General features: G+C 37.3%; 1 protein-coding gene and 1 long non-coding RNA gene across 2 annotated transcripts in view; one reads left to right on the top strand and one right to left on the bottom strand.

The window, feature by feature from the left end:
• Positions 1–27,878, top strand: part of LOC133618706 (uncharacterized) — a 144,732-nt gene that overhangs the window by 91,554 nt on the left and 25,300 nt on the right. The window lies entirely within an intron of this gene.
• Positions 1–27,878, bottom strand: part of wnt9a (wingless-type MMTV integration site family, member 9A) — a 58,105-nt gene that overhangs the window by 16,627 nt on the left and 13,600 nt on the right. The window lies entirely within an intron of this gene.

Here is a 27,878-nt window from a genome sequence, read left to right as displayed (position 1 = left end):
AAATATTGAATGATTATTAATAGATGCAGGAGGAGAAGTACAATTAAACAAACTGTGCTTCTACCTCCTATTTTGCAGACATGTTGAATTGTGCAAACGTAACCACGTGATGTAATTTAAGTCTGAAACAAACAAACATTACGATACAATGTCGATTAGAATGTGGAAAGACTATTGTTACTATAACAATCTACAAGGTTAATATAGTTGGCTTCTCTTTCTTTCCCTCCATTTATCTGCTTTCCTTTGTATTTGAAGTTATCATTATGTATATGTATTATTGCATTTGGCCCTGCGATAAGGTGTCCAGGGTGTACCCCGCCTTCCGCCCGATTGTAGCTGAGATAGGCTCTAGTGCCCCCCGCGACCCCAAAGGGAATAAGCGGTAGAAAATGGATGGATGGATTATTGCATTTGAACAATTGTATTGTTGATAATATAGGTAATTATTGTTATTATTCATTATCAATAGTGCTATTTCTATTGGTATTTGTATTGCTCCATTTGTAGTGTAATAATGTTCATTGTCATTTCTGTATTATTATTCATTTCACTAACTGCTTCTTTGCGATCACTTTTACCATAATATTTGTACATATCGTATTTGCTGATGTTGTTCTGTTGTTGTTGTTGTTGTTATTGTTGTGTTTGCTGTTGTTGTTGTTTCTCTGTTTTATCCTCCTCTTGTCCCCGCAATTCCCCCCTCTGTCTTCATTTTTTCTCTTTCTATCCCCTCCTGCTGCGGCCCGGCTGCGCCAAATAATAATATAAATCCATTTATTAAAGTCAAATACAAATAAGAGAAGTATCCCACACTTCATTCATACACATTCATTACGTTCTGTATTAAGTATAAAAGACAGAAACATGGTGGGGTACTGCCCTTCCAGTCTCAATGCTGCCGGTTCCTGCACTACCAGCACCATGTCCATATGGAGTCTACTGACAGATATAAGTTACAACTGTACGATGCTAAGTGTTAGAAATGGCAACAGCGGAGGATGCATGTGCATGTACGAGCTAGTCTGCCCCACAACAAGAGGATAGAGGGAAATGGAGCTTATTGACTACAATGGCAGACTCGTGCAAAGATATATATTTGCCATATATGGAGATATCCGCTGACATCACCAATGGAAAAACAAGTTGGGCAAATTCCAAATGTGGGAAGGCAAGATTGTTTTATAAATATATCCGCAATGCCTTCATGGTTTGATTTCAAATTTTTGGGACTTATGCAGATTCCAAATATACAAAAACAGGTATTAATAGGTTAGAGAAGTTAGTTTTGCAGAACAGGTCCCCTTTAAAGGGCAACTGCACTTTTTTTTATATTGCCTGTCATTCACAATCCTTATGTAAGACAAGCACACATATATTGTTTTTCTTTTATGCAGCTAACTGCAGAGCCAATGGGAGTCGCTATATTTCACTTATAAAGCGCTGTACAAAACACCCAAACACCTCCATTAATGTTTTATATACTGTAAATACTGTAAGTACACACATATATATATATATATATATATACACAAAATAACGTTCACATTTATAATAACGTGTTATATTTACATAGTTTGCCCATTTTAAGCATAAGGCGATATATTATTTCACAGACGCATGACAAAGTTTGCTATTTCCCTCAACAATAAGAAACACCACTAATCATGGCAGACATCATGAGAACCAACAACGACTACTTTTGGACAAAGGATGATCCAGAACCTTATATTTCTGAGCCTGAACATAAGGAGGATGATCTACACGTTTTAGAAACTGTGTGCTATACAGATCCTGCTTTAGTGAAACACTATGTCTCATGCAGCAGTTTTGCTCAGCGCTGAATAAGAATTACAAAGTATGAAAATGATAAAACAATCACGTACTGTACAATATCTGCTCTCACTGGGATGCCAACTGATGGGCTATCCGTATCTTTCTGTTTAGATGAAGAATTAATCATAAAAGGTGGCTGCAAACAAGCGGGTTTTTTTTTCGTGTTTTCCTTGCAATCTCCAGGTCTAAGTTGAATGTCAAAGTTGACCAACTTGTCCGTTTATGGCCAAACCTTCTACTTTAAAATGTTGAAGCATGATTTATAATCAAGAATGCAAGTTTTTTGGGAATTTTGCCTATCGTTCACAATCATTTTGAAAGACATAACGACGGATGGATTTTTTTTAATGCATTCCAACTTGTAAATAAACGTAAATAAAAGTCGTAGCCAATGGGAGCTCCACTATTTTGCCCATAAAATCCGATAAATAACCGTTGAAAAACTACCAACAACACTCCATTTACAGTTTGTGATTTAAATATTAACCAAGTATTTCTGATATTGTTATTATAAGCCCTAACTCAGACAAACTATTTACAGAGGCGCCATGATCACAGCCTTGTATCATTGAGTGGTCTGCTGCTTCCTTGCTCCCTGTAAGTTTATTGTAGATCATAAAATCTTGCATCTCACCTGGACAGAAGAGGTCTGAGTAGATGTTTCGACAAGTTGGTACACTTTGACAGCCATTTAGGCCCCGAAACTGGTGAGGACGACACGGAAAATGCAGTTCCCCGTTAATTTTGACCAACTCAGAGGCGATGCAGCAGCTCACCGGCTCAGTATATCAATACAGCAGCATAAGCTAGTTACCTCCATGTGATCACGACGCCGCTAAAAATAGTTTGTCTACGTTAGCGCTTACAATAACAATATGTTTATGGTTATTGTTTATTTTGAACATGCATACAACTACAATATGATCATCACAAATTTCCAGTTTCCCATTACAGCATGTCTTATTTAATCCTACCCCTTTTTGTATCATAGCAGATTTTAACAAATGTTGTTTGTACTCAGTGTGTAACACAACAGTGAATGAATAAATAAATGAGTAAATAAATAGATAGAAACATTAGTAAGTAAATAATTATCAAATGCTAGAAAATGGATGGATGGATAAATAAACGATAAAGTTCTCATAAATATATAATTATGGAAAATGTTGATTCAAATAATGGTATGAATAGGATTATATCATATTTCAATGAGGTTCAAGATGTTCATCAATATTCTTCTTCTTTGTACTTTGTAAACACTTTGAGTTTGAACACTTCCTAAACTGGATCATATTAGTACATTGTTTGACTACTTTGCCTAATCAATTCCATAATTCAATTCAACATACTGATATACTACAGGTCTTAAGTGTTCTACATGCATCCAGATTTTTTTAATTACATTTTCCTCTAAGGTTATATTTATCTTCTTTTGTTGAGAAGAATTGTTGTAATTTTTTAGTTAGCAGGATTGCTTTGTACATAATTTTAGCTGTTTGCAAATCATCACATTTTAATATTTTTGATTCAATGAATGAATGCATGTTCTCTATATCTAATATTTTGTATTATTCTAACTGACCTCTTTTTTAACATGGTTAGTGAATAAAGTGTGCTTTTGTTATTATTTCCCCATATTCATAATGATAATATTTGGTTAATTTTCAGGTCACGACATGTAAATTGTTGATAGTTTTTGTATGTTTTAGAGGGATTTATGGGCACATTAGCGTACTCCCATTATCTTCTTTGCTAGACGCCTCTTACTTGCCGTATTTTACAAATTAAAATGCATCAAAAAAATAAAAACTTATGTTCTTGTCTTACATAAGGATTGTGAATGATAGGCAAAATTCCAAAAGAAGTACAGTTCCCCTTTTAAGACTTTTGACCTAGTGGTACTGTCCATCCATCCATTATATTTAATAATGTTCAATATTAAACATGCTTTATGTCACTGGCTCAAGATGACACTTTTTCAAGCCGAATAATATAAGAACACCACCAACATATGTTACCAATAGTGTTTTAAAAGAACAAATTTAACACATACATGTTTAAATGTGTCACAATGAGAAGTTAAACTTTGTAAACGTTGCTGTTCGGGCCAAATGAAATGATTGGCTTTCATAGCTGTTAATCAAGGCTGTAACACCCACAGGAAAGATATTCGCAAACAAAAGGATTAAAAAACAGATGCAATGTGCTGCTATTAAACAGGTGAGCGAGACCATAAATCACTTCAAATATTGCAAATTGAGCACGGGTGTGGCGTATCTTGGATGTTTCGAATCAGGAAGACAGCAGCTCATAATGATCATGGCAGCTTTAAGAATTTAACAGAATGAAAACAGTGTGTTGGCGTCAGTATTCCGTCAGTAGGGGGCGCCCATCCGACACACTGACCAGAGCCGTGTATAAAGAGAGTATGGCCGACTAAACAACAGGCGCCATGATTGCTACCAAGTTTAGTTTTTCTGATAAAATAAACAAAAAATAATATGTCGATATATAGTTCTAAACATACTTCAGCTCATAAACGTACAAAAAAACATGCTTTTTTTCCCGTGAAAGTACGATTTTGCTCTGCTGCTACATTCCTGCAGCGTTTCGTGACCAGCAGGCACTCTAAAACACACCCGCAAAAAAAGTTAAAAATAAAAAAAAGAACGACTAAAAAAAATTACTTATTACCCTCATTTTGCCAAAATCTTCATTAGCTTTGGGCCAACAATCATGGAGAAAATGTGACTTTTGTGTGAAGTATGTCAACTGTGGTGTCTGCCTCCAATCTATTTGTAATCACTCATTATGTTTTGTTCTAACTGATCTTTCTTTTCTGTAACATGCTAAGTGAATAACTGTATTTTTGCAGTTATTTCCCCATATTTCTGCACAATAACTCAGATATGTTAACACTGGTGCTCAGTAGAGAACATTTTTGGTCCGGAACATATTTTGCTTTATTCATTATTGGCATATTTCTTGCCACTTTATGTTATATATTTTTTTAGATTTCCAGTTCATTTTGTCATCTAATATTACATCCAAATCATGACTCTAGAAAGAGGTTCCGCAGCCTCCGTAGCAGAACCTCCAGGTTCTGTAACAGCTTCTTCCCTCAGGCCGTAAGACTCTTGAACGCATCATAATAATCCCCTCATTCCCCCCAAAAATGGATTAACTCGCTGGAATATAAAGACAATATAACATGCATCCATAAACGTGGATGCATATGCAAAAGTGCAATATATTTATCTGTACAGTAATCTATTTATTTATATCTGCACTTTATTGATTTTTTATCCTGCACTACCATGAGCTAATGCAACAACATTTCATTCTTATCTGTACTGTAAAGTTCAAATTTGAATGACAATAGAAAGGAAGTCTAAGTCTAAGTCTAAGTCTAAAATTACTCTTACTCTTCTAATGTCTGTCTATTTTTGTTTGACTTTCTCTTTTATTGTTACCGAATTAAATTATTCTGGTTTTACACACTAAAAATGTTGGGTTAAAAAAATAACCCAATTTTAACCCAACTGCTGGTTCAGAAAAGGACAAACCCCTTATTTGAGTTACTTTAACTCAACATTTTGGGTTAATTTTGTCAACCCAACATTTGCGTTGAATTATTTAACCAAAAAGTTGAGTTATGATAACTTAATGTTGGGTTATTCCCAACCAAACTATTGGGTTGAATTATTCAACCCAAAAGTTGAGTTATGCTAACTCAATGTTGGTTGTTTGAAAATAATGTTAATGAGAATACTCCATAATAAAATTCCCTTCAAGAAAAAAGTAACTTTTTAATTTTAAAAAAAGCCTTTTACCCAAAAATACGTTACTCGATGAAAAACAACCCAAAAATTGTTCATAATTTGGAAAACCCAGAAATGTTGTTAAAATGATACCCTTATAACCCAAAAAATGGATTGCTCTTCATAAAAATAACTCCAAAATGATAACCCAACTCATAAATTGGGATATCAAAATAACCCAGCATTTTTTAGTGTGTACTGAGATTCAAAGATAGTCTGATTTTGTCAAACCATCTCTTTAATTTGTTCATTTCTTCTGTTATTAATGGTATGATCTTCTGTATTTTCTCTTGAACAAAACGCAGACATTGTGTCGCGTGTTTACCTCGCACAAGACGCTGCAATCAGTGGCTCTTAAGTGTTGATGGCGAACCTTCACTTCCCATACTTGTCTTCTTTCCGGATTGTTGGGAAGGCGATGTAAAAGCTTTCCACAATTCTTGCGGGTGGAGCAGCCCTGTGCTGCACAACAGGGCATTTCTATGTATCGAAAAAACTAACAAGGAAGCACCGCAAATACATCAGATCAACTTAAAGTTGGCAGCAGTCATGGTTCCCCTATAGCAGACCTGGGCAAATTAAGGCCCGGGGGCCGCATGCAGCCCGTTAAACTTTTCAATCTTACCCGCCAGACATTCCCAAATATATTTTTTAGATCTTTAAGATGGAAACTGTAGCTGCCATTATGATGTGCAATGATGTTTTTAAATGACCGTAAGTCTTGAACTATACAAAGTATTTCAATGGTTGGAATCTGCGCTTTTGCATGATGTACTAGTTACTATGGTAATATAAGTCACAGCAGCTCAGACGAGGCACCAAGCAGTGTGGGTGGGGAGCGTTTCCACAGAATGTTTCCAGGGCGGCCAGCCTGAAATGCAGGTGTCTGGGACAGACGTGGAAGGAGATTTTTACAACAAAGTTCTAAAGCTTAGTGATGTATCAGATTTTAGGTGGGTTTTTTTTTACCCTTTGCGTTCATATTTCGCTGTGTTTGTTGCATTTTTGTTGCGTTTCGCTTGATTTTAAAATATGTCGATCGAGAGGGGGTGTGTTGTTCATATGTTGTCAATATTCAGTGTTTTATGGTTCATAGTTAATATTGTAAATCTCACATTCTTTATTTTCATGTACATTCTGGGTGTCTCATTCAGTTAAAAAACGTTTTTAGCATTCAATCAGACATTATTGTGAGGTTTTGTATTAGTATTTCTAAAAATAGATATACCGGCCCCCAAACACATTTTTTTCTCTAAATTTGGCCCCCGGGTCAAAAAATTGCCCAGGCTTGCCCTGTTGTCACATGAGTGCCTTTTGACCAATCATTGAGGAGATCGCCTGAAACCGTGTTGGCCGCACTCTCTTTATACGCGACTCTGACACTGACCTGTTGAGCAAATCGAACTACAGCTGTGTTGTGTAGACCATACCGCAGGATTTACACTCTCATTATAGATATCCCTATACAAACACAGAGTATTTACGGTACTTGAGTTTTTAACGCCGCTTAGCTCACAGCTGCATGGTGAACATGTGGTTGGACTCACACTCGTCTCTCCTCAGTTTATTTAAGGGAAGCGTATACAAAAACAAACAAGCCAGGCCCCTGCCACAGAACTGGCAGGGCCCCCCCCGAAGAGCAGCGTTCTGAGGCTGTGCGATGCCGGGAGTGCGGAGCTACTTGCGTAAACACACACAGGGGACATGACAGTCAGCCTGTGACCACTTTGGTCACGATGACTGACAGGCTTGGCACCCGAGCTGCTTATTATGTGTAATCTCTGGCATCCTTTTGCACCCTTAGAGTGAAACCAAAAAATAAACTGATTCGGAGGAGTCACAAAAGGCACACGTTTTTATGGAAACACAAGTTTTATGATCCGCATTGTTCAGTGGAACAAGCTGTTCCATTGGCTGTTCCCATCTGTTTGTATTTACAGATGTTCCCCATTTAAAATAACGGATACAGAAATAACCTGTTCATGTGTCAAATTGTCACAGAGCCTTTGCAAACTAGATGAAGCAATTTCTGTAGAAATTGCGTGTGAACGCTCCAATGCTAAAGATGAACTGAAATGATGGTGAAATATTGAACGCATGTTGAAATAAGTTGAACGAATGTAGAAATGGTTTGGATGTTGAAGAGCAGGATCTGTACTGAAATCCAGAATGAATCGTGAAATGTTAAATGTGTGTTAGAATAGTTTAAATTAACCAAATATATATGAATCTTAGGTAGGGTTGTACGGTATACCGGTATTGGTATAGTAACGCGATACTAATGAATCATATTCGGTACTATACCGCCTCTAAAAAGTAACGGTTCCCCAACCCCCGCCCCCTGTCGTCCTCACGTCGTGTCATTGCTGGTTTTACTAGCATAGGAGCATGTTCAGCAGCGCACAATCATGGAGTACTTACAAGCAGACACAATGTGTAGACCGAAAAGGGATAATTGACAAATTTCGGCTTAAAAACTAACGATAAAGGTGAAGTTATAACACTGAAACGCCCTCAGGAAGAGGTGCTTTAAGACATGGCTAGCTAGCTAGCGGCTAAAGTCTAGCCGCTGTCGGCAGTGTTTTAGCTACTTCTAAATCACTAATCTTCGCCTCCATGGCGACAAATAAAGTAAGTTTCTTACAAGTATCATCCCTGCAGGATGAGGAATAGCTAAACATGCTTCACTACACACCGTAGCTCACCGGCGTCACAATGTAAACAAACACCATTGGTGGATCTACACCTAACATCCACTGTATTGATACCAAGTATAGGAGCGTATCTAGTCAATACTACTATGATTGCGTCGATATTTTTTGGCATCGCTACATCTTCTTTAATTTAAAAAATATATATATTCTGTTTATAAACTCAGGAAATATGTCCCTGGACACATGAGGACTTTGAATATGACTAATGTATGATCCTTTAACTACTTGGTATCAGATTGATACCTACATTTGTGGTATTATCCAAAACTAATGTAAAGCATCCAAACAACAGAAGAATAAATGATTATTACATTTTAACAGAAGTGTAGATAGAACATGTTGAAACAGAAAGTAAGCAGATATTAACAGTAAATGAACAAGTAGATTAATAATTAATTTTCTACCACTTGACCATAATTTTGACAATATAATAGAATGAGAAAATGACACAATATGTTACTGCATATGTCAGCAGACTAATTAGGAGCCTTTGTTTGCTTACTACTACTAAAAGACAAGTTGCCTTGTATGTTCACTATTTTATTTAAGAAACATATGTTTATTGTACCGTAAGATTTTTGGTAAAATAAAGCCAATAATGCCATTTTTTGTGGTCCCCTTTATTTTGAAAACTATCGAAAACTACTGAAAAGTATCGAAATACATTTTGGTACCGTACCGGTACCAAAATATTGGTATCAGGACAACACTACTCTTAGGTGTATATCTGTTAAATTAGATTAAAAAGTTAGCTTAGCATTCAAGCAAAACGGCATATTAGCAAGATAGCATATCACTAAATATTTGACTCTTCGGTGTATATGTGCAAAATTAGCTAAAAATGTTAGTACGCTAACATTAGCATGCTGACACGATAAAGGAGCCTTATTATGCAAAACCAACTTCTCTCACCTATTGGTACCTGTGTATGTGTATTTGGGATCTGCATAAGTCCAGAAAATTTTAAATGAAACCGTGGAAAGATTGCAGAGATATTTATAAAATAATCTTGCCTTCCTTCCTATTTCCGCCAAACTGTCCATTTGGAATTTGCCTCTTTTGTGACGTTGTCAGCGGATTATCCATACATGGTAGAAATGTACCCAACCATTCTTCCGCCAGTCAACCATTTTTAATTTATGTAGGTTCAACCACAGTATTTTCACAATGAAATATTAATTTGTTATATATTTGTTTCCAAAAAGTTTTTTTTTCTATGCTATCATGCTTTTCTATGCTGCTGCCTCTTGAAACCTTGCTTGTAGGCTTGTTATGGTTATGTTACCTCTAAACCAAACAACATTGACGCTCTTTCACCCTTTTTTTTCTCTTTTTTGCCAAATAAGAATCGATAAGAGAACCGTTAAGAAACCGAATCGTTAAGCAGAATCGTAAGTGGAATTGGAACCAGAAAAATCGTATCAATTCCCATCCGTAATTATAATCCGTTATCACGTTCACGATGTAGATCGTAGCATAGCTTACTGTATAAGTATTGATATGACATAGAATAGAAAAGCATTTCATGGTCAATATAGACATGTATATGTCTAGGATTTAGCATTGGAAAGATAACAACTCAAAACTCATTTGCCCCTTTCAAAACGAACAGATTTAGAGACAGTCCAAAAGTCGCTTAAAGATAGGTCTTTAAAGCAAAAATATATGCAAACTTTTGACCAAAGAACCATCATTACATGTTATGTAGACTAAAATGAGGTGTTTTAAAAATAGAAATAAAAAAATCACAAATATGACCCTTTTAATAGAGAAAATGCGAGTGAGATAGCTTCAAGTCACAAAATATATGACTCTTAGGTGTACATCTGCAAAATTTGTTAAGAGTTAGCATGTTCACTTTAGGACGCTAACATGCTAATTGGTAACATGCTACCAAGATAGCGTCAACTAACAAAATAAATATGGCTCTTTGCTGTATAACTGTAAAATTAGCTTAAAAAAAAAAAAAAAAAAAAAAAAGTTAGCATGCTAACTACCTAACAAAACAATTATCAACACAATGCATGAAGGCAGTTCAAAGATGTTCTATGCAAATTTAGAAGCAAATACATGTTATTCTGATAAAAATGCTGCTCTTGCCGCTAATCTCTTTGATGGCCATAGTTGTTTATAATCTTGGGGTGTTTATTTAAACCAGTGGTCCCCAAACTACGGCCCGACGTAAAAAAAAAAATAAAAAATTTTTGTTGTTGTTTTTTTTATGCTTTTTTAAAGCTATTTCAGTGGTCCCTTAACTACGGTCCGCGGGCCAGATAAGGCCCACCAGCGTCCAAAATCCGAGCCGCAGGTAGTCCCGAGTAAAAAAAAAAAAAAAATTGTTTACTTTTTTTTTTTTATTATAATTTTTTTAATATATCCTTCCCAGCCAATCCATCAATCCATTTTCTACCGCTTGTTACTCTCAGGTTGTCCTAGCTGCTCGGGCAAATCATGTTGTCGAAAAATGCATTTTCTCATTGATAGCGTGACGTCATCTTGATCACGACGCAGTGTCAGGTGATCTCCAATGAGACAGATTATATATATATATATATATATATATATATATATGTATATGTATGTATAGCCCGGCCCCTGGCCAAATTTTTTTAACCCAATGCGGCCCCGGAATATTGGGGACCCCTGATCTAAACCATGCCCCTCACTGCCACCTCTATCTCCTCAAAGGATCATCTTTGTAATCAATCACCAGCAAATATTAAGCAAAAATTCTGCTAGCTAGACACTTTGATTGATCAAAATGTTGACCATCCACTTCCAATGTCATTACCGCCTTTCAGACAAGACTAACAGCACTCGGGCAAGAGTCACCAGGTTTCTTTAACAAGAGATTTGTTTTATTAAGTCAAATAACCGACTGAAGTGTTTCCCCCGGAGTCCTCGCTTTCATGCCGACGGCCTTAATGGCTTCCATATGCAGCAGTGATATTGTCTTAAGGGTGCGTGTGCCGCATGCCTGGGAATGCAAGCAGTCCAAATCAAACGCGGTGGCGGAGGAATCAGGATCCGCTTTCAGATTGGGTCAAACGGTTTCCTTTTTACAATGCCTGTTTGCCTTTTCTTTAACTCGTCTGACAGCTATAGATTTTTGAAATGGAAACCTGGCAAGCTGTGTGTTGACGTTTGCCGCTCTCCCGGCATACTTAGGAAAAGCATGTATCAAAATAAGCAGGGGCACTTTCACCTAAAACTAAACGTTCCATATAACACATCTTTGGCGTATTTCAACAACAAACATTGTATTGTGGTCGATTATTTCTGCAGGGTAACATAACAATTCATCTTGTTGTCTGTGTATTCAATCAATCAATCAATCAATGTTTATTTGTATAGCCCTAAATCACAAGTGTCTCAAAGGGCTGCACAGGCCACAACGACATCCTCGGTACAGAGCCCATATCTTTTTACTGTATGTAAATGATACCCCTTTTGTACGAAACCAATGTCAAATGTGCCTTATCTTCATTGCCTACAAAACATATTAGACCTATTGGAAAATTATAATATATTTTTTAACAAACTGTAGCGTGTGGAAGAACCATACACAACTGTTAAGAATTCTCCGTTTTTATGTACGTTTCCAGAGACTTTTATTTTGAAGCATTTCTTGACGTTGTCACTTCTGCTTGCTTCCTGTAGGTGTCACTTCCGCTTCCTTTTTGACTTGTGTTAATGTGTGGTAACTTCTTCTTTTCTGCTACGTTCAATCGGTGCTCTAGTCCAGGGGTCCCCCAAATTCCGGTCCGCGGGAAGTCCCAAGTTTTAAAAAAGTTTTTTATTATAATTTTTTTTTAAATCTGTCCTTTCTAATCCATTTTCTACCGCTTGTTACTCTCGGTGTCTGCTAGCCGCTCAGGCAAATCATATTGTCTAAAAATGCATTTTCCCAATGATAACGTGACATCATCGCGCTTGCGCTGCAGTGTTGGGCGAGCGCGGGGCAAGTGTGCGCTCTTTCAGTCAATTAGTGCGCGAGGAATATCTATACATATATATATATATATATATATATATATATATATATATACACATATATATGTGTATATATGCATAAATATATATATATACATATATATGTATATATGCATAAATATATATATATATATATATATATATATATATATATATATATATATATATATATATATATATATATATATATATTTAATTATCATATATATATAAATATATATATGGGGTGGTATAGCTCGGTTGGTAGAGCGCCCGTGCCAGCAACTTGAGGGTTGCAGGTTCGATCCCCGCTTCCGCCATCACTGTCGTTGTGTTCTTGGGCAAGACACTTTACCCACCTGCTCCCGGTGCCCACCCACACTGGTTTAAATGTAACTTATATATTGGGTTTCACTCTGTAAAAGCGCTTTGAGTCACTAGAGAAAAGCGCTATATAAATATAATTCACTTCACTTCACATATATATATATATATATATGTACAGTATGTATATATGTATATGTATATAAATTACAGCCCGGCCACATTTTTTTTAACCCAATGCGGCCCCCGAGTCAAAAAGTTTGGGGATCCCTGCTCTGGTATTTGACAATGTGAGTATACTGATGATCGTATAAGACTCATTTAGATTATTAATATACATTACTGTGTTTGTGTAATGTTTTGTGGTGTTTTAGGAACATTACTGGTGCTGTGTTGTTAAGAAGCTACCATCTAACATCTCACTGTTAAGGATTGCGTTGCTGCTGCTAATGTGGCTAGTTCACACATGCTATTGTGAAACTGAAATATATTGACAGCTTGTTTGAGCATTTATGTTTTCTGAACGTTATATTATGTCTCTAGTACATATATACTTTAAACGTATCTATAGGCATAAGACACAGCTAGTTGTTTAATTAGATAACAGAAATATTAATAAGTATTTTACTTGTGTATTACAGATACTAACCTAACCCAAAGTACCGCTGTGTATACTCAAATATGCACCGTTAAAGCTTGACGAGTCCAACTGATGACCGTGTGTTCTCTGACCGGAACCCCAACGTGGTCAGTATCCTAACAAACCAGTCTCAGAGTTAAATACTCAACAACATTGTAGTGACTCTCATGCTGGTCACACACTACTGCAGGGGTGTCAAACGTACGGCACGCGGGCTGAACAGGTTTTATCCGGTCCGCGGGATGAGTTTGCTAAGTATAAAAATGAGCCGAAATTATTGAATGAAAGAAGCTGCTGTTCTAAATGTGGCCACTAGATGTCGCAATAGCAATTATTTGTATCTTTGTAGATTATGCTACATATGTACAAAAAATAAACCATATGATGTTAGTGCACCAGCTGAGGAAAATGAGCTATTGGATTTTGATATTATTTTTTTTATCTTGATAGATTGAAAAATAACACCAATGAGTTGACTGATGAACATTATCACATAATTTATTCAGAAAAAATGAATAACGACAAATAAAGATAGAATACTATTAACCCCGACATGTAAGTGTAAAAAAACAAAAAAAAACATTATGATTTGTACATTTTTAGAATGTGCTTGTTCTATTTTTAAACAAGGAAAACAATCTGAAGTTGTCTTTATTTTTAAGTTACCGTGCCGTGATTTTACCATCTGAATCTATCTCCATGTGGTTCCCGATCCAAAATGAGTTTGACTCCCCTGCACTACTGTGAGATGGCACTTCACTGAAGAAAATGATTGGATTGAAGGACTCCTGTCATAAATTCATCCTCTGCATGTGGGTTTTCAGTAATACAACTTAAAAAGACCCAACCTCCCAGTAGTAAAAGTCTTGAATCCAGACGGTGATCCAGATCATCACAGAAATGTAATCACTTGTCCCTTATGTAATTTCTGACATTATTCCTAGAACTTTTTGAGCTATGTATAGCGGAATAAAATCAATGGAGTGAAGCCTTTTGTCAGTCATTCACTTTCTTCTTCTCTGTGGGTGGAGACGGGGATGCTAGCAAACACACACTAAAGTTAAAGCTTGTAACATAATAGAAATTATCCAAATCAGGCCCAAAATCTATTCAGTTCCTTATCCAATTGTGGACATTTCCTGAAATCCACCTATAAATAATTGAGTTATGTTGCTAACAAACGAACAAACTTACAGACAAACAAACAGACAAAAGTTAAGTATGCAGATAGTGCCACATTCGAACGAGCTGCAATCCCGAACCTCTTCCTGCTCCGACAATGTAAGCCACGCCCCTCAAACACACACAACAGAACGAAAACGTTATGTTACAACAGCAGTGTTTCGAAAAGACTGTTATGTCACTTAATGGTTCAACAGAAATATAGCAAAAATCATTGCATCCGTTTTGAAATCATTTTTAATAAAAGATCTGTTTTGTATATGTGAGCGTGAGACAGCTGTGCTTGACAGCCGTGAACTAACCTACAAACTTCTAATAGCGAGAAATATAGACATTTATTAGTTAAATCTGTTGTCTTAAACCACTATCGGTCACCAGTGGTTGCGTTCTTATGTTTTTAGGTTTTAAAAAATTGAATTTTGAGCATTCAGCAGTTAAGTTAAAAAAATTGTGAGAGAAAAATATATTTGTAGAAGGTCCCTTAAAAACAGCAGAGCGCTTCTGTAACTGACAAAAATAAGCAGTGTTGCTTAACCAAAGGGGCCCATTGTTGGTCCGCAAGCGCACCCTAAAGGGCCGCCAAAACATATCAAACTCAGTTGTAATACACTTTTTTACCACTTGTGACAGTCATGACAATCTCAAACAAACAGAAAAAGTCTGCAGCTAAAGTCATAGAGGTGTTTTAAAGTGCAAAAAATATGACTATAGTGGTAAAACAGTATTTTTATATGGACTTTTTGTTGACAGTTTAGTGAATAAGCATAGTATTAATAATTTAGTTGATTTATTTTAGCACTAATTAATTGTATATAAATGTATTTTTCATCATTTTTTTTAGTCTCTTCTAATGCATAATACTTGGTTTGTATTTATTATTCGAATCAGCCTTACCTAATCTAAGGTGTATGTATTAAAAAAAAAGGAGTGATTAACTCAAGGTTTCATATCATTTGACAAAGTAGTTAACCTGTTAAACTGTATAAAGGTTAGATATAATCATTGAATATGATTCAATTATAAAGTAAGATTACTATTTCAGTGTTAATATGTTCCCCTCTGTAAAAAAAGTTAAGAACCCCTGCTCGAGAGGACTCTCCTAGCAGGCACAAGACATTGATACAACGTTGATTATACATACAGGTCCTTTAAAAGTGACTTTGAAACAATGATGCAAAATAGTTGTATTTGTAAATTGAGACGATGATGTCCAACTTTGGATTCATGTTTTTGTTTGGGAAATGACCAAAATCTTGTGGTCAAATCAACGTCACAACCTGACATTGAATAAACGTCAGGGGTGTGAGAAAAAATCGATTCGAATTCGAATCGCGATTCTCACGTGCGATTCAGAATCGATTCTCATTTTTTTTAAATCGATTTTTTTTTTTTTAAATGTATTTATTTATTTATTTATGTTTTATTTAATTTTTTTATTAATCAATGCAACAAAACAATACACAGCAATACCATAACAATGCAATCCAATTCCAAAACCAAACCCGACCCAGCAACACTCAGAACTGCAATAAACAGAGCAATTGAGAGGAGACGCAAACACGACACAGAACAAACCAAAAGTAGTGAAACAAAAATTAATATTATCAACAACAGTATCAATATTAGTTACAATTTCAACATAGCAGTGATTAAAAATCCCTCATTGACATTATCATTAGACTTTTATAAAAATAAAAAAAAAGAACAATAGTGTCACAGTGGCTTACACTTGCATCGCATCTCATAAGCTTGACAACTACCATCCATCCATCCATCTTCTTCCGCTTATCCGAGGTCGGGTCGCGGGGGCAGCAACCTAAGCAGGGAAGCCCAGACTTCCCTCTCCCCAGCCACTTCGTCCAGCTCTTCCTGTGGGACCCCGAGGCGTTCCCAGGCCAGCCGGGAGACATAGTCTTCCCAACGTGTCCTGGGTCTTCCCCGCGGCCTCCTACCGGTCGGACGTGCCCTAAACACCTCCCTAGGGAGGCGTTCGGGTGGCATCCTGACCAGATGCCCGAACCACCTCATCTGGCTCCTCTCGATGTGGAGAAGCAGCGGCTTTACTTTGAGCTCCCCCCGGATGGCAGAGCTTCTCACCCTATCTCTAAGGGAGAGCCCCGCCACACGGCAGAGGAAACTCATTTCGGCCGCTTGTACCCGTGATCTTGTCCTTTCGGTCATAACCCAAAGCTCATGACCATATGTGAGGATGGGAACGTAGATCGACCGGTAAATTAAGAGCTTTGCCTTCCGGCTCAGCTCCTTCTTCACCACAACGGATCGATACAGCGTCCGCATTACTGAAGACGCCGCACCGATCCGCCTGTCGATCTCACGATCCACTCTTCCCTCACACGTGAACAAGACTCCGAGGTACTTGAACTCCTCCACTTGGGGCAAGATCTCCTCCCCAACCCGGAGATGGCACTCCACCCTTTTCCGGCTTGACAACACACTGTCCAATATTTTCACAAAGATAAAATAAGTCATATTTTTGGTTCATTTAATAGTTAAAACAAATTTATATTATTGCAATCAGTTGATAAAACAATGTCCTTTACAATTATAAAAGCTTTTTACAAAAATCTACTACTCTGCTTGCATGTCAGCAGACTGGGGTAGATCCTGCTGAAATCCTATGTATTGAATGAATGGAGAATCGTTTTGAATCGGGAAAAAAATCGTTTTTGAATCGAGAATTGTGTTGAATTGAAAAAAAAATCGATTTTGAATCGAATCGTGACCCCAAGAATTGATATTGAATCGAATCGTGGGACACCCAAAGATTCACAGCCCTAATAAACGTTGTCAAAAAGTATGTTGTTTCAACGTTGTATTTGTGTTGTACAATATTGGTTGGGAAATGACCAAAATTCAACGTAAGAACCCAACACTAATTAAATGTCGTCAAAAAGCATGTTGTTTCAACGTTATGTTTGAGTTTCTCAATGTCAGGACTTAATTCAACAAGTTCTCAACGTTGTTTTAATGCCTTGTGTCTGTTGGGTTGGTTCTACGGAATATACAACATAAAAACTAATAGTGAAGGGAGAAGTTTGGCCCTCAAGTCCTTAGCTTTCTGGAATTTGGCGCCCAAAACGATTTAGGTGATTTACACTAATGTACCCTTATTGTTCTAAAATATTACATTTGTATCTGTTCTAGGCACAGAAAAAGCAAGTTCCTGACCTGTAAAAGTGAACAGTCCAGTGTACAACAACAGCAGAACGTCACCCTTGTGACTAGCTCGTACTGCTAAATATAAATGTAGGCCCAAAAGGTGTAATTGGATGCTCTAAACGTGAGTTTACTTCTAAAAACAAGCGTGTCATTTAAAATAACATCTTCTCCAGGCGTGCTTCCATAAAACCAAATCATCACACAGGACTCCCATTATGAGGACAAAGAGCAACGGGCCACCACACGTCAATGCTTGACAGCTAAAATGAAATGTACAATATACAACCTCCATCAAGACATGTTAATGTGATTAGAGGAGAGCTGAGTGCTGTCTGTTTGCTCGCTCTTCACGACATCTCACAGTGTTTTCACATCCTGGACCGTTTTTCCCCGTAAGGTGTTGTTTTTGTTTGAGGTGTTGGCCCAGCAACGCAAGTTCCACAGACACGGAATATAACACCGACGTATAAAAGTTGTGATTGTGCTACATGAAGCTTTGTTTTTCCATTCACACACACACACACACACACACACACACACACACACACACACACACACACAGGCTCTCACGCCCCACCTCTGTCCCATCACTCGCAACAGCAGTGCAGTTTGTTTGGTTCTTTCTCGCCGCATGTCAGCACCTCCCATTGCCCATGACGTTTACTTAATATACATTTTCCATTTCCACTCCCTCAAAGACGATCCTTCAAGAGTGAGAATCATTGTCCTCAACAATCATCACTCCCTCTTTGGAAATGATGCTCAACTGTTTGTCTTGAAATAAAAGCTTAATGATCACATTCCCTAATATCATAAACATCTAATCTTCCCTTACGATTATCTATAACAGTCTATAACTGTAACTATATTAGATTAAACGAGTGAAAGGTGACTATGCCGGGGTTATTTCATATGTAGAGGACTTTCAAACTATTTAAGAGGTTGCATTTTTTTATTTGTTTGCTTTATCTGTGAAAATATTCCATTTATAATTGATCATTCCTACTTTGCCATAAATAGTTTGCCACGGTCACGTCCGGAACCAATTAACAGCGATAAACGAGGGATGACTGTAGTTCATGCCACATACAGACCCATAACAGGAATATATGTTTGTTTATTATTAATGAAATGTGAATATGCTGTAAAACATTGCGATATCATATTTTCTAAATTGTAATGTAACAAACAGAACATGCAATATACACTATATTGTCAAAGGTATTTGGCCACCCATTCAAATGATCAGAATCAGGTGTCCTAATCACTTGGTCCGGCCACAGGGGTATAAAATCAAGCACTTAGGCATGGAGACTGTTTCTACAAACATTTGTGAAAGAATGGGCCGCTCAGTGATTTCCAGCGTGGAACTTTCATAGGATTCCACCTGTGCAACAAATCCAGTCGTAAAATTTCCTCGCTCCTAAATATTCCAAAGTCAACTGTCGACTTTATTATAAGAAAATGGAAGAGTTTGGGAATAATAGCAACTCAGCCACGAAGTGGTAAACTGACAGAGAGGGGTCAGCAGATGCTGAAGCGCATAATGCAAAGAGGTCGCCGACTTTCTGCACAGTCAGTTGCTACAGAGCCCCAAACTTCATGTGACCTTCTAATTAGCCCACGTACAGTACGCAGAGAGCTTCATGGAATGGGTTTCCATGGCCGACAGCTGCATCTAAGCCATACATCACCAGGTCCAATGCAAAGCGTCGGATGCAGTGGTGTAAAGCACGTCGCCACTGGACTCTAGAGCAGTGGAGACGCGTTCTCTGAAGTGACGAATCACGCTTTTCCATCTGGCAATCTGATCGACAAGTCTGGGTTTGGAGGTTGCCAGAACGGTGTGAAATTTGGTGGAGTAGGAATTATGATGTGGGGTTGTTTTTCAGGAGTTGGGCTTGGCTCCTTAGTTCCAGTGAAAGGAACTTTGAATACTCCAGGATACCAAAACATTTTGGACAATTCCATGCTCCCAACCTTGTGGGAACAGTTTGGAGCGGACCCCTTTCTCTTCCAACATGACTGTGCACCAGTGCACAAAGCAAGGGCCACCAATAAAAAAAAAACAACAATAGCGCAGTAGGCTTAAGTATTAATTAAAACAAGGCAGAGGTTTTATTTAACAAGTATTCAATATTTTTGGCCATTGTAACATTACACACATTTTGAACAGTAACACTGTGTTTGAATATTTAAGTAGGTGGTACTTTGGGGTACCACTAGATGGAGATAGTGTACCACTTGTAGTACACCTACCACAGTTTAAGAATCACTGACATATATAATACATCCAACCATCCATTTTCTATTGCCTGTCCCTTTTGGGGGCACTGGAGCCTATCCCAGCTTGCAGTATATAATAAAAAATATACCAAAGAACAACACAAAATGATGTGAATAATAATAAATAAAGCTGCAAGCAGCGCTGAAAGGGCCCTCGGACCCCCGTGCATGCATGCATGCTGTTAGCGGGCACACATGACATAGATCTTGCTGCCAATTTGAAGGAGATTGTGGAATTCCAAGCTGAATTTACACATGCATACTATTTACCCAGTCGGATTCGCCATCTGAGTCAATCCAAACAAATTGGAGGGCGAACTAACCGACCATAAAAATGTAGAGACAATTGTACCATGTTTTTTGATTGATTGAAACTTTTATTAGTAGATTGTACAGTGAAGTACATATTCCATACAATTGACCACTAAATGGTAACACCCGAATAAGTTTTTCAACTTGTTTAAGTCGGGGTCCACTTAAATTGATTCATGATACAGATATATACTATATTCATAATACAGTCATCGCACAAGATAATCATCCGAGTATATACATTTAATTATTTACATTATTTACAATCTGGGGTGTGGGATATGGGGGGGTAATTAACATAGAATATTAATATTGTAAGCATACTAACATTACAACATTAACAGTTTGCACGTGTCAAGTCCCAAAATATATGACTCTGAGGTTGTATACCAGTAAAGTTATCCAAAAAAGCAAGTATGCTAACTGTTGGCATGTTAATGTTTGCATGGTAGCATGCTAACATTAGCATATTAACAGGTAGCACGTGTCAAGTACCAAAATATATGACTCTGAGGTGCATACCAGTAAAGTTATTCAAAAAAAGCAAGTACAGTATTTTTCGGAGTATAAGTCGCTCCGGAGTATACGTCGCACCGGCCGAAAATGCATAATAAAGAAGGAAAAAAACATATATACGTCGCACTGGAGTATAAGTCGCATTTTTGGGGAAAATGTATTTGATAAAACCCAACACCAAGAATAGACATTTGAAAGGAAATTTAAAATATATAAAGAATAGTGAACAACAGGCTGAATAAGTGTACGTTATATGAGGCATAAATAACCAACTGAGAACATGCCTGGTATGTTAACGCAACACATCATGGCAAGAGTCATTCAAATAACTATAACATATAGAACATGCTATACGTTTACCAAACAATCTGTCACTCCTAATCGCTAAATCCCATGAAATCTTCCTCCCCGGTGTCGCCTCTGGTATGTCCTTTCTTTCTGCTGCTCGATTGCCGTTCTCTACTGCATATTTCACTACGTCCAGCTTGAAATCTGCAGTATATGATTTCCTTTTCGGTGCCATTTTTGTTCAGCCCTTCTCAGTTTTTATAAGTTACCGCCAATGTTGATGTGATCCATTTTAATAGCTACGGCAGTAGCATATAGCAGTTAGCATCCCATGACCCACAATGCACTTCTGCCATGACCCTCCCCCGCCAAATTGTTATTGGTTGACGTGTGAGTGACGATTGCTGCCATTTGCATCGTCTCTTACGCGAATGAGATAAATAATATTATTTGATATTTTACGGTAATGTTTTTAATAATTTCACATATAAGTCGCTCCTGAGTATAAGTCGCACCCACGGCCAAACTATGAAAAAAACTGCGACTTAAAATCTGAAAAATACGGTATGTTATGGCATGGTAGCATGCTAACGTTAGCATATTAACAGGTAGCATGTGTCGGGTACCAAAATATTTGACTCTTAAGTTGTATATCAGCTAAATCAGCGAAAAAAAGCAACCATGTTAATGTTAGCAAGTTAAGATGCTAATGCAAGTATGCTAACAGTTAGCACATGTCAAGTACCAAAATATATGACTCTGAGGTGTATACCAGTAAAGTTATCCAAAAAAGCAAGTATGCCAACTGTTGGCATGTTAATGTTGGCATGTAAGCATGCTAATATTAGCATATTAACAGTTAGCACGTGTCAAGTACCAAAATATATGACTGAGGTGTATACCAGTAAAATTATCCAAAAAAGCAAGTATGCTATGGCATGGTAGCATGCTAACAATAGCATATTAACAGGTAGCATGTGTCGGATACCAAAATATTTTACTCTAAGTTGTATATCAGCAAAAAAAAGCAATCATGTTAATGTTAGCAAGTTAAGATGCTAATGTAAGTATGCTAACAGTCAGCGCGTGTCAAGTACCAAAATATATGACTGAGGTGTATACCAGTAAAGTTAACTTTACTGTTTAAGTTTGAGTTTAACTTTAACTTAAGTTATCCAAAAAAGCAAGTATGCAAACTGTTGGCATGTTATGTTGGCACGGTAGCATATTAACAGGTAGCATGTGTTGGGTACCAAAATATTTGACTCTGAATTGTATATCAGCAAAATCAGATAAAAAAAAAGCAACCATGTTAATGTTAGCAAGTTAATGCTAATGTAAGAGTGCTAACAGTTAGCATGTCTCAAGTACCAAAATATATGACTCTAAGTTGTATACCTGTAAAATTAGCTACAAAACCCACCATACTAATGTTAGCATGCTAACATTGGTATGCTAACAGTTAGCATGTGTGAAAAAATAAACACGTAATAATGTATATTATATCATAAACAATACAGTATCCAATACAAAAACAAATAACAGAAAATTATGTGAATAAGGACAAATTATTAAAATATTAATCAATAGGTCAAGCCAATGAACATAATATAAATGTTCTTGCATAAACGTAATATTTTTTTGGTTAAACTAAAAAAATATAACTGTGTTTTAATAACTATTCGTAAGATTTTTTATTATTTTGAACATGCTGTACATTTTGGTGGCGCTAACTGAATTGTCTGATGACTGTGTTCACAATAAACACACACGTCCATCCATCCATCCATTTACTACCGCTGTGTCCCTTTCGGGGTCACGGGGGGTGCTGGAGCCTATCCCAGCTGCACTTCACTCTCACATTCACACACTCGGGCCAATTTAGCAAACACACACGTGCACACTGAAAAAAAAAAAAACAATCCCCAGTCTCCCCATCAGATTTCATCACAAGTAACCACCCTCCTCCTCCTCCGTCTCCTGCTCTCCCCCATTCCCTCTGGTCAATTACTCTAAACGAATGCCAATCATTCCGCCCAGCTGTCGGCTCCACACGAAGCCTCCTTCCAGACAAAACCAAAAAGGTGGTCTTTGCAAAAACAAGGACAGACGTCCTGGAACACAAACTACTTGTGCTTCTATTCATTAACTCAACAAACCGCTGCGCTGCTCCTTCATGTGTAGCGACGAAACACTCCTTTTGGGTGGCTACAAGAATGATGCCTGAACTTTAGACCACCCTGCCCACACAGGCCATGCCAGCGTGGTAGGAATGTGGGCTCTGCGGCTCAAATTGATTGATTTCCTCCAAAGTGAGTGAGCAAGAAGGGGAACAAATGAAGCAATGAGCTGTGGAGTGACACAGAACAGTAGCACCGTGACTTGTTGAGTCATGGTGAGGATGTCACTAAGGAGGGAGGTGGAAGTCCACTATCTTCTGTGACTTAACAGGATGCGACCCGGCGTTATGTCATCTGCTCATTTAAAAACCCACTCATGCTACATAGAGAAATTCCCACGCCCCCCCACAAACCTCTGCTGGACAACCCATTTTTCATTATTTTAAAGTCTAATTGTTTAATCCAGAGCAGAGAGTGGTTCGGGAATGGGAGTGTGTGGCATAGTAAGAGGTTTAAGTGCTGTGCCTTGGAAGGTCAGCGGCTCTGTTATGGTCACTGTGTGACTGGCACAGATTGGCCGAGCGATGGCTTCCCGCGTGACTAGCGCCGCCCCCCACCCGGGGATGTGTTCTAGCGCACGCCATGGCACAGGGGCGGGCCTGTATGCACTGCATACCACGGCACTGACGCTAACAGGGCCCCACGCGAGACCCGAACTAGGCCGGTTTTGCTGAAAAAAATATTATTTGACTTATAAATGCAATACAATTCCATGAGTCACACCCCTAAAGCCTATGTGTGAAAGTCAAAATAATGAATGATCTATGGCCCCCGGGATGATATTTGATTAGTATTAGAACCGGCCCGCAGGCTGCCTGCTGCTGTTTTGCACGCATCAATACTCCATCAGTGTTGGCGCTAGAAATTTTCAAAATGGGGTCCCAGGGACCCCATCAAGTCATAAAAAGGGGGTCCCACATAACATTTTTGGGATCCTACTTTTTTGTAACCGTTTTGAAAACAAATGATAAATGTATGCATTATCCTGTTATATCTCCCATTCTATATTGTGTTTTGGAAAAATGTTGTCATAAACGTTACTTAATTAATTAAATATAATAATACAAAAGAAAACACATTTTTATGCATATGTAAACGTATTCAGTTATAAACATTCATTCACTTTCTTCTATCCTTCATCGATCTAAACTTTACCGCTGCCTGTATTTTTTTCTATATTTTTATTGTAATAGTTTCAGAATGTGTTTGTTCTATTTTTGGCCAAAGTAAGACAAACAAAACATTCTGAGTCTGTCTTTATTTTTTGTTTTAATGCCATGATTTTAATAGTCCGGCCCACGTGTGCACAAAAATTAGTTTGACATCCCTGGTCTAAATGACCCAAAACAGAGCTTCTTCAATGTACTACTTTTGATTTTTTCCAATTTTTGTCAATGTTTGAAGTGCCGGTCAGAGCTGTGTCAGTCAGTCTTAGAGATCACTTTGTGTGAAATTTACCATGAATTGATTAACGTGGACCCCGACTTAAACAAGTTGAAAAACTTATTCGGGTGTTACCATTTAGTGGTCAATTGTACGGAATATGTACTGTACTGTGCAATCTACTAATAAAAGTTTCAATCAATCAATCAATCAGAAACTCTTTAAGTGTATCCAAACTCTCAGTCTCGCTGTATAGCTTCATGTTGCAAGACAACTGCTTTGAGCTAGCTTTTTAGCTAGTTATCTGGGAGTAATCTATCAATAAGTTGGTTCGATTAACTGAGAAATCCCACAAAACACACTTTGTAGCCTCAATGTGTGTTTCAGGCAAAATAGTTGAAATAAACAACACTTTTGCTGCTTGCCATGAATTCGCAATGTTTTCTCATAAATGCACATCGTCAACATTAAAATTGCACTTTTAAAATGTGTGTATTAATTTATAAAAAACACTCTCTGCAGTTCATGGCACCCACACACCTCTCATGTGCGCTATTACATCTTAGTTGCACTCATTAAAAGATGAATCCAAGCAATACAATATAAATCAAAGCTCTTTTCCAAATCAAATGAATCATTTAACAGTTTCAGCTTTGTAGGTAATGTTGCAATTTAGTAAAGCGCTCAAAAGTATGGCTCCACTTTTTAAAATGTGCTAGTTTGATGCTAATTTACATTTCTTGTGTGTTAAACATACCTGGCCAATTCAGCTGATTCTGATTTTGGTTCTGATTCTGCTATACTATATGCTGTACATGCTACTAATTAGCATTAGCGATTTTACATGGCGATTTGACACCTCCAAATTTGGGAATCAAAACGGCAACTACTGTATATGCACGTTACAATCAAAGAGCTGGTGTGTAATAAGCAGTGTTGCTCATCTTACCTTAAAAAAATAATTAGTTATAGATACAAATTACTTCTCCCAAAAAGTAATTGAGTTAGTAACTCACTTACCTCATTGTAAGAGTACTGTAACTAGTTACTCAGCAAAGTAACTGAGACATTATTTTTCATTTCGTTATTTTATACGCTATTACGTTTGATGATATCTTTACCGTCAAATATGTTTATACTAACTGATTGAAAAATAAAAACACTGTGTACAGTATTTTAGAACATTCGGCATTTACCTGAACTCAAAAGATTGCAGTGTGCCATTTGATATGCATAGAAATAGAAATGTTTTTTTTTTTTAAATAAGTAAAGAAACAACATTAAATATTTTAGGTAAAGTTTGGTAAAAAGACACAAAAGACTATTTCGTCTTTAAATAGTGCAATAAAATATACAAGTAAAATTAATAAAATAAAGTATCCTTCATTCACATTTTATCAACCATCACAACATTTATCTTAACTTGATGGCCTAATTCTTAAATTGAATTTAACAATAACACATATCAATATTTACAAAACTGAAAAGTAGTAGTCTAATGAATAATACAAAAACATTCTTCTCAAACTACTTCATCATTTAAAGAGTTGTGATTGGATATATTCCGAATTTGTCACACCTATCGATAAGATTAAATTAAATATGATCGTATTTCTATCCATCCATGTTCTATGATTGTATTTCGTGGAAGTCAACATTTTCGTCGACACTGGTTTACTGAGGGGTGGCGGATTTCTTCGCTATTGCCGATAATTTTGTCATCCCCGCCCTTGCTCTCTGCATGCAGATAATGCGTGCCGAAACCAACACTTTGCGCTTCTTTCAACCAAACTATAGTAACGCGTCACTCCACTTTCTCAGTAACGGCAACGGCTTTGCAACGATGGCAACAGTAATTAATTATATTACTCGTTACTGAAAAAAATGATGGCGTTAGTAAAGCCAGTATACTCCAAAAAGCGTTATTACCGACACCAGTAATAAGTACAATACTTACAGTACAAACACTTTGTAGCACTCAACAAAAGACTAGATTGGCACATTCAACCTTAATTGCAAAGACTACTTCCTGACTACAGCAAAACACCTACAACAAACTGAAATGAATGCATACTTGCAAATCAGACTGAAATGTGTATGAAAACAAAATGAACAGCACATTTGTCATTATTAGCTTAGTGTTATCTTTTTTTTTTTTTTTTGAAGATTTAGTCATTTTTTAATAGGTGAACCCACACAAAAGTAACATCAAATGCCACTCTTGAGCACTAAAACTGATTCATAGGCACTAAGATGTTGAAGATTTTATTGTTTCTATTAGTTCAGGTTGATCTTTTTATGTGCAATATTTGGTTAATGCAGTGGTGTGCCGTTAGGGCCAGCAAGGCCTTCCTTCTCTGCTGGCCTAACATAACCAGAAATCATGATCGTAATCACAGATAAAAGTAATTTTTAATGTACTTTCCGTAAATATCTAAAAGTATTAATAATCTCTTCATGTCATGTTGAATTGATTGATTGATTGAAACTTGTATTAGTAGATTGCACAGTACAGTACATATTCCGTACAATTGACCACTAAATGGTAACACCCGAATACGTTTTTCAACTTGGGATCCACGTTCCTTCCAGTGCTGTTGTTTTTAGGTTAGAGTTTGTATCCAATCAGAATTCAGCTAGCTTATGTTGCCATGCTGTACGAAATCTGCCTGGGGCCTTCAGAATCAACAATCATGTCATGTCTGTGCACTGTAAGTGAACAGACACATATAGGTGATAGACAATTGCCGTAGCCAATCAGATCACAAGTTGTTCTCAGTAAGGCCTTCTAGCTGGCCCTGACATTTACGCGTCCTGTGATTGGATACTCACTTGGGAGTCCCAAGTGAGTATCCAATCACAAGTTGTGAAAACAGGAAGTGATACCGGAGCCATACGAGCCATAGAAAGCCACAGAAAACTCACCGGTACTCACAAAGAAGGAGAGCGAAATGTTGATTAGGTGGAAGATATAGATTTGCAAGGCCATTTTCAAGAAGGATACTTAAGAGAAACTACATCTTGTGAGACGAGGTCGGCCGAAACGGGAAGCTATCTCAGCGGTGAAATAGTTTGCCTGTGACTTTCACACGAATCAACCGACTACAACCAACTACCTACTACGAGCGGTACCACTGGCTTATACGGCGTCAAATGGGTGTTACAAATTGTGAGTTCAAATATTTTATATCTTAATTTGTTCATGTTTCATTTGTTTTATACAATTCTTTTAATTTTGACAGTA

Source organism: Nerophis lumbriciformis, linkage group LG19 (genome assembly GCF_033978685.3).
Source record: "Nerophis lumbriciformis linkage group LG19, RoL_Nlum_v2.1, whole genome shotgun sequence".
In the NCBI taxonomy this organism is placed as follows: Eukaryota; Metazoa; Chordata; class Actinopteri; order Syngnathiformes; family Syngnathidae; genus Nerophis; species Nerophis lumbriciformis.
The sequence above is the reverse complement of the archived record's forward strand: the minus strand, read 5'-3'. Positions and strand labels throughout refer to the sequence as shown.